The 12,520-nt window shown below is 40.6% G+C and overlaps 1 long non-coding RNA gene across 1 annotated transcript; it reads left to right on the top strand.

Moving 5' to 3' along the window:
- Nucleotides 1-57: 57 nt before the first annotated feature.
- LOC116982509 lies at nucleotides 58-10,725 on the top strand. Its single transcript, XR_004414478.1, has 2 exons — nucleotides 58-250; nucleotides 9,568-10,725. It is a non-coding gene; the product is annotated as an uncharacterized LOC116982509 (long non-coding RNA).
- The last annotated feature ends 1,795 nt before the right edge of the window (nucleotides 10,726-12,520 follow it).

Raw genomic sequence — 12,520 nt, 5'->3', positions numbered from 1 at the left:
ACCGCACCGATGCCACGACAGTGGTGCTAGTGACGTCAGGCTCAGCCCCCTGACTGGGACGCCACAGAGGGTGAAAAGAACCCCGCCCCTCGTCATGTGACGGGGGGGGTGTGTGTGTGTGTGTGCTCGGCCGACGTCACCGCAGGCGCGACAAAGGGTGCAACAGTTGGCAACAGTGGCCACAGAGGCTGACTGGGCATCTCACCTTAGTCCATGGGTATCTCACGCAGCAGCTTGAAAAAGAGCATGGGTAAAGTAAAACAAAAAAACTACACGCATTTAGTTCCAAATACTTTTTAATTTATTGCATATTTCCCCTTTTTAAGTGCACACCTGCCTGTATCCAATTATACATTCCATAAAACACTTTTACAACTTTTTCCACTTAATCAACCGGGAAACTCACCGTTACAGAGAATATATTGCGTTGAGAATTTAGAGTTATGGAATGTAGAATCAGGCGATTCAGGTCACCGCGTCCACACTGGGAACCCATCCATGTTAATCCTGCAGTCCAACATTTTGTCCACAGCCTTCCATGCCCAGGTGATTCGGGTACTCGTCTGAATACATTTCAAAGGCAGTCAATGACTGCTTTCACTGCTCTCTCAAGCAATATTCCATGCTGCTTGGGTGAAAAGTGATGCCTTCAAATTTCTTACCCATTATCCTAAATCTATGCCTTCTGATTTAATCTTTCTCTACTATGGGGAAGTTTCCTTCGGTCTACCCTATCAATATTCCTCATAATTTTCCATACCTAAAAATCTTGTCCCATCATAAATACTTCCATTCCCGGGGAAATAAGACCTAGTCTCTCCTATCTATCTTTTCCTATCATGTATTGTATTTCTGCTGACTGGTTAGCACACAACAAAAAGTTTTTAATTGTACCTCGGTACACGTGACAATAAATTAAACTATCCTCGTAACTGCTCCATCCTGGGCAACATGCTTCTGAACCCTCTCTAGCAGCATCATATCTTTGTGTTAGCGCAGGAGAGGATGCTGAGGATTTGTTCCCCACTTTTCTCAGTAGAGATGCCCATGAATATATTGTACATACACCCAAAGATGTACAACAGTTTGCAAACATTTATATTAGGCCATTGGTTTAAAAGATTATCTGTTACCTAAAATACAATTTTGTAATCTGAATGAGCCAAATACCAGGACCCATTTGCATAGTTTTTATTCTCTCATCGAAGAAGGTACTGAAAATACTCAGCAGCTCAGGAGGTATCCATGAACAAACAGAGATTGTAGCCTAGGTTTTGGAATCATAGAAACATAGACATAGAAAATAGGTGCAGGAGTAGGCCATTCGGCCCTTCGAGCCTGCACCGCCATTCAATTTGATCATGGCTGATCATCCAACTCAGTATCCTGTACCTGCCTTCTCTCCATACCCCCTGATCCCATTAGCCATAAGGTCCACATCTAACTCCCTCTTAAATATAGCCAATGAACTGGCCTCAACTACCTTCTGTGGCAGAGAATTCCAGAGATTCACCACTCTGTGTGAAAAATGTTTTCCTCATCTCGGTCCTAAAAGATTTCCCCTTTATCTTTAAACTGTGACCCCTTGTTCTGGACTTCCCCAACATCGGGAACAATCTTCCTGCATCTAGCCTGTCCAACCCCTTAAGAATGTTGTAAGTTTCTATAAGATCCCCCTTCAATCTTCTAAATTCTAGCGAGTACAAGCCGAGTATATCCAGTCTTTCTTCATATGAAAGTCCTGACATCCCAGGAATCAGTCTGGTGAACCTTCTCTGTACTCCCTCTATGGCAAGAATGTCTTTCCTCAGATTAGGAGACCAAAACTGTACGCAATACTCCAGGTGTGGTCTCACCAAGACCCTGTACAACTGCAGTAGAACCTCCCTGCTCCTATACTCAAATCCTTTTGCTATGAATGCTAACATACAATTCGCTTTCTTCACTGCCTACTGCACCTGCATGCCTACTTTTAATGACTGGTGTACCATGACACCCAGGAATCAGTGTTGAAGCTATGGTAATTCTTACTGGCCTCAAAGAAAACTTCCCGCAAAAATCGTATCATCTGTAGAGTAGATTTCTGCTCAGCTGATGTAATTAGTTGTCGAGCATCAATTCAACCATAATTCTGACAACTGAAGCTTGATGTGTCATAAGTTTAATTAAGAACATTTATATTGTGTTCAGAATGGCTTATTGCAACAATATTCCTAAGATCTAACAATAGAACAGGCCTTATTAGACAGTAATAAACCAGATTTAGTTAAGTCTAGCAGTGAATGAACAAAATTAAATAATAACCTATGCCTACACAAGGCAGGTGGAACAGAGCGATGCATAGCAGATGAAGTTTAATTTAGATGTGTGAAGTCGCAGTGATAGGAACAGCCCCATATAGAAACATAAGAAATAGTAGCAGGAATAGGCCACTCAGTATCTACTCCTCTAATGTACTTCAGTGCCACTTTCCACTGCCTACCTGGATTTCATTAATAGCAAACAATCCACAGTCTCTACATTTAATATAATCAACAACTGGAGTCCACAGCTGGATAATTTCAAATATTCTGTCCTCTAAATGAAGACATTTATTCCCTCCCTTATGAGTAGCAAAATCCTTTCATTGATATATGACCTGTCTCTGGGAATCCTATCCATAGAAAAATCAATTCCTTATCTCCACTGCAAAGTTCCATAAGATTTTGTACATTTCTCTGAGACCATCTCTTATTCTTCTCAATTCAAGAGTGTAGGCACAATGATAGACCAATCCTACGAGAATCACTGCTTCACTCCCTGTCACATGCAGTGGAATGAAGTGTTTTTAGATTCTTGATTTTGCCTATATAATTGGTTTAAATATGTGATAGTAATATCAATGTTTTAAATTTCAGGAACATCCATTTTTTGACAAATTTCCCATCCAGCTAAAATGGGTGTGGATGAGCCAAAAGGCAATTTTTCTTTCCCTTTTCTTTTACACTTATTCTGATCCCCTTTCCCCATATCATTTATTTTATGCCATGGCTGTCCTAATCAGCATAGAGGACCTTGTCGCTGAAGATCTAGTCAAGTGCCAAGACTATTTGATTACCATATGTACTGACAACAGAACAATGAAATCCTTAACAGCAGCTTAACAGACATATAAAATACAATCACATGGATAATAAACAATAATAATAATAATAATAAATTTTATTTATTGGGTGCCTTTCAGACATCTCAAGGACACCTTACATAGATTAACAGATTAACAATGTGTGTAGAAAGGAACTGCAGATGCTGGTTTAATACAAAGACAGACACAAAGTGCTGGAGTAACTCAGCGGGTCAGGCAGCATCTCTGGTGGAAAAGGATGGGTGCCTGTCTGGGGAAGGGTCCCGACCTGAAACATCACCCATCCTTTTTCTCCAGAGATGCTGCCTGACCCGCTGAGTTACTCCAGCACTTTGTGTCTATTTTTGGAGAATAAACAAAACTGGTTTCTCTCAGCAAATTGAATTGAATTGAATAATTGAATACATTTTTTGAAGAAATGTTATTAGCCAAGTATGTATACATACAAGGAATTTGCCTTGGTGCTTTGCTCGCAAGTAACAACATGATATACAGTAAACAATTAAAAATAAAACATTACAATTTAAACGTGTAAAGAATGAAATAAAATACCAGAGCAAAAGGAGGCTACAGACTTTTGGTTATTGAGCAGCGCTACTGCTCGTGGAAAAAAGCTGTTTTTATGTCTGGCTGTGGCGGTTTTGACAGCAGAGTCGCCTTCCAGAGGGAGGTGCTTCAAAGAGTTTGTGGCCAGGTTGAGAGGGGTCAGAGATGATCTTACCCGTTCTATTCCTGACCCTTGCAATGTACAGTTCGTCGATGGGGGGAAGGTTGAGGCCAACAACCTTCTCGGCTGATCGAATGATGCGCTGCAGCCTCCGGATGTCATGCTTGGTGGCTGAGCCAAACCAGACCATGATGGAGAAGGTGAGGACAGACTCTATGATGGAGGTATAAAACTGGACCATCATTGCCTGTGGCAGATTGTGTTTTCTCAGCTGCCACAGGAAGTACATCCTCTGTTGGGACCTTTTTGACAGTGGAGTCGATGGTAGCCTCCCATTTAAGGTCCCTGGAGATGATGGTTCCAAGGAACTTAAATTATTCCATAGATGTGACTGTGGTGTTGATGATGGCGAGTTGGGGGAGGGGAGGGGGAGCTCTTAAGAGCATTGAGCTCCAGGTTGTTGCGATGGTACCAGGACGCCAGCTGTGTCACTTCCTGTCTTTAGGCAGATTCCTCCCCCATCCTGGATCAGTCCAATCAGGGTTGTGTCATCCGCAAACTTGAGAAGAATGACAGAGGAGTCTGTGGAGGTGCAGTCGTTGGTGTAGAGTGAGTAAAGGAGAGGGGAGTGTACGCAGCCTTGCGGTGCTCCTATGCTGAGGGTCAGCGGGTCCGAGATGTGCTTTCACAGCCTCACACGCTGCTTCCTGTCTGTCAGGAAGTTGATGATCCACTGACAGAGGGGTTCAGGCACAGTCAACTGGGAGAGTTTGGAGTGTAGTAGCTCTGGCACAATGGTGTTGAATGCAGAGCTGAAAAACCTTGCCTAGGTCCCCTGGTGGTCTAGGTGCTGGAGGATGAAGTACAGGCCTAGGTTGACTGCGTCATCCACTCATGCACACAAGGCAAACTTGATAACTCTTTGGAGAAAGCTGTCGTGCTTGTGCAGCAGCATGTCAGTGACAAGACGTTCTGGGCCAATATACAGGACACACTTCCAAAGGGTAGGCAGGAAGAGGGAAAGACCTGGATCACGTAAATCATTTATAATAGCAGGACAGGTTGAGAACAAAGCTAATAAAGTGCACAACCTTGGCTTTGATAATACAAGCAGAGGTTAAATCTGGGGAGTTATCTTGAACTTTAGAACTGCACTGGGGCAGCACTTTAGAAATAATGTGAAAGCCTATGGGAGGTGCAAAAGATTTACCAGAATGATCCCAAGGATGTGGTTGTTTGGTTATTTAGGTGGACAGGCAAATACAGGGTTCTTATTCCAAGATGAAATGAAGAAACTGTAGAGTGGATAAAGTCTGAAGAAGGATTCCATCACCTATTCATTTTCTCATTGAAGGATGATAAATCCTCTGGGCCTGATGGTCTGCATCACAGGGTCCTCAGGGAGGTGGCTCTAGAAATAGTGGACGCATTGGTGATCATTTTCCAATGTTCAATAGATTCAGGATCAGTTCCTGTGGATTGGAGGATAGTTAATGTTATCCCACTTTTCAAGAAAGGAGCAAGAGAGAAAACGGGGAATTACGGACCAGTTAGCCTGACTTCGGTGGTGGGAAAGATGCTGGAGTCAATTATTAAAGAGGTAATAATGGGGCATTTAGATAGCAGTAAAAGGATTAGTCCAAGTCAACATGGATTTATGAAAGGGAAATCATGGCTGACTAATCTTCTGGAATTTTTTGAGGATGTGACAAGCAAAATGGATGAAGGGGTGCCAGTGGATGTAGTGTATCTAGACTTTCAGAAAGCCTTTGATAAGGTCCCGCATGGGAGACTGGTGACTAAAATTAGAGCACATGGTATTGGGGGTAGGGTGTTGACGTGGATAGAAAATTGGTTGGCGGACCGGAAGCAAAGAGTAGGAGTGAACGGGTCCTTTTCAGAATGGCAGGCAGTGGCGAGTGGAGTGCCGCAAGGCTCGGTTGGGGCCGCAACTGTTTACCATATATATTAATGATTTGGAAGAGGGAATTAGGAGCAACACTAGCAAGTTTGCGGATGACACAAAGCTGGGTGGCAGTGTGAACTGTGAAGAGGATGTTAGGAGGTTGCAGGGTGACGTGGACGTATAATATAGATAAATGTGAGGTTATCCATTTTGGCGGCAAAAACAAGGGGGCAGATTATTATCTCATTAGGGTTAGGTTAGGTAAGGGGGAGGTGCAGCGAGACCTGGGCGTCCTTGTACACTGGTCACTGAAAGTTGGCTTACAGGTACAGCAGGCAGTGAAGAAAGCTAATGGAATGTTGGCCTTCATAACAAGAGGATTTCAGTATAGGATTAAAGAGGTTCTTCTGCAGTTGTATAGTGCTCTGGTGAGACCACATCTGGAGTATTGGCGATCTTATAGAAACATATAAAATTATAAAAGGACTGGACAAGCTAGATGCAGGAAAAATGTTCCCAATGTGGGGCGAGTCCAGAATCAGGGACCACAGTCTTAGAATAAAGGGGAGGTCATTTAAGACTGAGGTGAGAAAAAACATTTTCACCCAGAGAGTTGTGAATTGATGGAATTCCCTGTCACAGAGGGCAGTGGAGGCCAAGTCACTGGGTGGATTTAAGATAGTTAGATAGAGCTCTAGGGGCTAGTGGAGTCAAGGGATATGGGGAGAAGGCAGGCACGGGTTATTGATAGGGGACGATCAGCCATGATCACAATGAATGGTGGTGCTAGCTCGAAGAGCCGAATGGCCTCCTCCTGCACCTATTTTCTATGTTTCCAGAGATGGTACCTGAATTACTGAGTTACCCGAGTTAACTACCTGAGTTATTCCAGCATGTTGTGTCCATCTATCTTAGAGTAGATAAAGATGATTTTAGCTATTCCTGGAAAGATTGAGAAGCACATCAGGCAAATTTAATGGTATGTACAAAAAAATCAAAGATGAGAAGGGGAAACCCATTTATGCGAGAAGCACAGAAACAGGTCATTTGGCCCAATTAAACCATGCTTCAGTCTAGGCTCCTTGTCTTTTATTACCTGAATCACCTTTTATTCTATTCTGTCTAACATGCATGTAATCCCTCCCCTTAAAGACATTTATTCTATTTGCTTCAATGAATATGTAAGGCAATGTTCCACTCTCGTGCCGTTCTTTGAGTGAATAAGTTTCTCCTGAATTCCTAATTGCATTTCTTCATGGCTATTTGATATCCATTGCCGCTTGTTATGCTCTTTCTCACTTCATTCATTTCTAATCCTTCCTCTAATATATAGTCTGGTATTTTTGGTATTATTTTTGTATAAATTTCCCTTACAACGTTTCCAATTATTCAATGTCATTTTTATAAAATGGCAACCAGAATGATATATTATCCACGTTCTCCAGAGAAGCTGCCTGTCCCGCTGAGTTACTCCAGCAATTTGTGTCCATCTTTGGTATGAACCAGCATCTGCAGATCCTTATTATTACAGAACGATATACTGTTCTCTGATTACCTCTGAAGTTCAATGCAGGGACCCGAAACATCTCCCATTCCTTCTCTGCAGCCTGTCCCGCTGAGTTACTCCAGCATTTTGTGTCTGTCATTCTTCTCTTTGTACTGATTCTGCTTTCTGACTTAATTCACTAGTCATATCAAAGTGCTTTGGAAAACGTAGTTAATTTACAGCAGCGGCACTTTCCATTCTGATCTGTCTGTTACTTTCTCGAAATATTCTCATATCATGGTTTTCTTTGCAATATAGAAGAAGGCACTTATTCTGCCAGAATCTGTCTGTTCTCAGATCAATCACATTCCCCCACTTCTTTCCCTATACCCTGCTCTCTCTCACATACTACTAATTGACTCCCGCCCTCCTCCACCAACTGATTCTTCCACCTCCCACCAACACCAGCTATAATTTGCAGTAGCCCATTAACTAACCAAGCAACACATCCATGGGATATGGGAGATTGATGAACGTGGGTGAAACAGGCACATTCATAAGGAGAATAACATTGGACAGAGAATTGGACCTGAGTCACTGGAGCTATGAGGCAGCAGCACTACCTGCTGTGTTACTGCAAAAACTATCAATAGCTCCATCATGCAAGATATTCCAGTTTGGAATTCAAGAGTCAAGAGTGTTTTATTGTCATATGTCCCAAAACGGAACTATGACATTTTTACTTGCAGCAGCACAACAGGTATGTAAACAGTGTACTCAATAGATGCCATAATTTTCTATAAATAAAGTTCAATAAATCAAGATAAATGACATAGGTTTAAGGTGAGGGGGGAATGATTTAATAGGAACATATGGAGCAACTTTTATCACACAAAGGATGGTAGGTACTATATATGGAATAAGCTGCCCGAAAAGGTAATTCAGTTAGTTAAAAAACATTTGGATGGGTACAAGGATAGGAAAGGTTATGAGGGATATGGGACAAACATAGGCAAGTGGGACTAGTGTAGATGGGGCATGTTGGTCGGCATAGACAAGTTGGGCCAAAGGGCCAGTTTGCACACTGTATGAATCTATGAATCTAAAAAAAAGCAATATAGCGCAAAAACATAAACAAGCCCAAAGTCCTTAGTGCAATCAAGGAAATTCGGAGTTTAGTTGGAGATCGTAGTGTTCAATAGCCTCGTGGTCACCTCAGATTCCTCAGTCTTCTTGTTGAGGGATCTGCTGAAAGGTTGCACTACACCACTGAAATGGTGCTTTCCCAACATTGTCATATTGATCAAAGCAACCAAGCTACAATTAGTTGTAACATACACAACTATTCTCTGTAAATGATCTATAACAATTGTCAATACCATTAGGCATTTATTTTTGTGCATTGGAAGGCTATTGAAGACATATTGCCCTTTATTTTAATTTCAGATATCTAGATCCAGAACCAGACTTAATTTTGCGAACCGCCCGATTTAGATCTTCATCCAAGCAGTTTTACCAAAGATGCGAGAAAGTACTTTTCTTCAAGGCTTTATAATGTTAAGTTGCCATAGGTTGGAATTCTTCTCTGGCTGTTTTCCGCTTTACAAAACTCATTAGATATCATGCATGATTTAAAGAAAGCATGCATATCTACCTTCAAATCTTATCTTAACAAAAATGTATTTCTTCTGATCCAGATACTTTTTTTGTGGGGTGAGCTTGTGCTGCCTCCATTCCAAAATCAGCCAGAGATATACATTTTAAATTTGTAAAAATTATAGACTTGAATTACCTCGTGTATATAAATGAAGGTGTTTAAAATGAAGGGTGAATATAGTAGGATTGTGTAGGAAGGAACTGCAGATGCTGGTATAAACTGAAGATAGACACAAAAAGCTGGAGTAACTCTGCGGGTCAGACAGCATCTCTGGAGAAAAGAAATAGGTGATGTTTCGGGTCGAAATAGTCTGAAGATGGGTCTCGACCCGAACGTCACCTATTCCTTTTATCCAGAGATGCTGTCTGACCTGCTGAGTTACTCCAGCTTTTTGTGTCAATAGTAGGATAGTGGTGACTGGTTTATTTTAGTGAGGTTTACTTAAGAGTTCGGTAGCACCATCTAAACATTAAAGCCAAAACGCCCTGGGGCTTTTCGGTATTTGACATCTGCATCCCCGTACCTAGTAAACCTACCCCCACCAAAACAAAAGTGAAAATTATAAAGCAGGTTGATCATTTTGTAAAGTTATATAAATCTAAGACAGGCAAATACAATTAGAATTCAAATGAACCATAATTGAAGTACCCGGTGGAACTGCTCAAGGAAATTCCTTAATATTTTTGTAGTACATGGATCCAGGTTATATCTTTTTAAATCTATTTAGGTTTTTCATCTTCAAGCAAGAGTGAGAAACAACAACAAATACCTCCTGAAATTGTAGTTACATCTGCATCAGATACGTCTTGGGAAAAAAGCATCACAGATACAGAGAGTCCACCTGGAAGAAGGGGCAGCAAAGACTCGACATCAGGGGTTAATGAGAAAACAGATCAAGGCTGAGTTTTGTACAAAGAAATTGAAGTTACAAATTTTAACTTATCCTACTAACTTGAAAATGCAGTTCCTTATAAAGAGATACAAAAGCAGCAATACCTCAATTTTGTAGTTGTTTTAATGAAAAATCTAAACTCTTCAATTATTATTCATACAACTGACAGTACTGCATGGATACTGAAGCTTTATAAATGGAGCTGTTCAAACTTTGGAGCATATTCTAACTTTGTATCTATTCAAAAACTTGCAAGATATGTGGTTTAATATTGTAAATGAGAAACAATAAGTAAACTGCAGATGCTGGAATAGAAAATGCTGGATGTACTCAGTCGGTCAGGCTGCATTTGTGGGGAAAAAAATAAAGTTGATGTTTCAGTTAAACACGAGCATTTCCAGCATTTTCTGTTTCACTTTACCATACTAACTGCAGACTTAAGTTTGAGTTTCATATTCTCATTTTCTAGCGCATACATTTCCAGTAATATGAATAGATACTTAATGAGAATGAAATCTCAAGACATTTTTTAATTATTAAGTATTATAATATGATTGACATTCCAATAAAATGTGTTATTTCTGCACTTCCAACCCAGGATTTACAAATGTGTTAATAATGACCCTAAAGTGCATTTAATATGTTTTGAGGTCCACTCACACCTCATGCAAGCTAAAGCAAAATACAATTTATATTATTCAAAAATCACATACAAAACACAAACTATAACATACGAAGGAATGTGAATCCATGTGTGAATGCACCATAACAAAAGTCATGAGGAAGTTAAAAACAATATATAAGTTATATTGTAGTGAGGTTGATTATCTATGCATTGTATCGTATTGATCAGAATTAAATCATTGGTAACATTAGTTTCCAAAATAGTAAAGGATGATAATGTGTTTGATTAGCTTCCTTCTGTATGTTGCTGATGCCAAAACAGTTTTACAACTATCTGTGTTTTGCAATTAAAATCACATTTTATCCATACTATTTATTATGTAAGTTTGTTTCAGTAGAGAGACTTCCTTTGTCCATGTCAATGTAGGCAAACAATTGATCCAAATCAATAAAACTTATTTGTCAGGTCAGATATATTCACACTTAAATGATTAAGTTAACTGTAAATATATCAACATTAGATTCCTGACTCATTTTTACCAGTAATAAAATGTGTGCGAGATCTTTTTTCTTGCAGTAATTTTCCTGCATCCAAATAAATTACATTCATGGCCAGTTAGCAATAAAAACACAAACTACTATAAATCTCTTGTCGTGAAGACACAAATTTTAGCCAGCATCTGTGGAAAAGCTGACTTATTCTTGCGTTTTGAGATATCAGGTCCAACATACTTTTCTATTTAATTATAATTGATCGAAGAGTTTTCTTGTCACCATTTCCCCGTGCCACCCTCGTATCAGCCTCTCCATCCACACCCAGCACAGTGGTGGAGCCAGTAGAACCGCTGCCTCAAAGCACCAGAGACCCAGGTTCTATATTGACCATGGATGCTGTCGGTTTTCCGTGCGACTCTGTGGATTTCTTCTGGGTGCTCCGGTTTCCTCCCTCATCCCAAAGATGTGCAGGTTAGTATAATTGGCCTCTGTAAATTGCCTCTATTGTGTAGAGAGTGGATGAGACAGTGGGATAACGAAACTTGTGTAAAACGGTGATTGATGTGTGGACTTGGTGGGCTGAAGGGCCTGTTTCCATGCTATATCTCTAAACTAAACTGTATATTGCCCCTGGTGTGATGGGAATGGAAGAGAAAGTGGGATCACATAGAACTAGTGTTAATGGGTAATCAATGGTTGGCACAGGCCGAAGAACTGTTTATATGCTGTATCTTTCAATCACCACCATCTTGCTTATTTGGTATAAACATAGATTAATTACATTAAGCAACAATCATTTTGATGGTGATGCATCCATTTTTACTCATTTTCAGTTCCAACCATAACCACAATTTCTTTGCTCATTTCAGTAAGCGTACATTCTTCCTCATAAGCCAAACTTGTAATTTGAAGTATGTTTCAAAGTCAAGGTTCCGCTTTGAAATAATCAATAATTAGATGCCATCTTATTTTTATAAATCTGAAATTAAGATTTGACAGAATTGTGGTGAGGAGCATGAACCAATCAACTCATGTTTTATGGATAAACAATAAAAGTCAAAGAAAGCTTATGTCCGTGGTTCTTGGCTAGGTTTTAGGAGTTTACCATGCTCTTAAACACGCTGAAAGGTAGCCTATTTTATTGTGTAAAAATCTAACTTTATAAAATATAATAGGTCCATCATTGGCACAGCCTCCCAGACATTGAAAGCATCTACATAAGGCGCGGCCTCGAGAAGGCAGCATCCATCACTCTCCTGGCCATGTTCTCTTCTCGCTGCTACCATTGGGCAGACAGCAGAGGCCTGAAGTCCCACACCACCAGCTTCAACACCATCTACATTCCTACAAGATTTTCATTGTTACTGTTCCTCGTTTAGAAACATAGAAACATAGAAATTAGGTGCAGGAGTAGGCCATTCGGCCCTTCGAGCCTGCACCGCCATTCAATATGATCATGGCTGATCATCCAACTCAGTATCCCGTACCTGCCTTCTCTCCATACCCTCTGATCCCCTTAGCCACAAGGGCCACATCTAACTCCCTCTTAAATATAGCCAATGAACTGGCCTCGACTACCCTCTGTGGCAGAGAGTTCCAGAGATTCACCACTCTCTGTGTGAAAAAAGTTCTTCTCATCTCGGTTTTAAAGGATTTCCCCCTTATCCTT

This window comes from Amblyraja radiata, chromosome 17 (assembly GCF_010909765.2).
Source record: "Amblyraja radiata isolate CabotCenter1 chromosome 17, sAmbRad1.1.pri, whole genome shotgun sequence".
Classification (NCBI taxonomy): Eukaryota; Metazoa; Chordata; class Chondrichthyes; order Rajiformes; family Rajidae; genus Amblyraja; species Amblyraja radiata.
The sequence above is the reverse complement of the archived record's forward strand: the minus strand, read 5'-3'. Positions and strand labels throughout refer to the sequence as shown.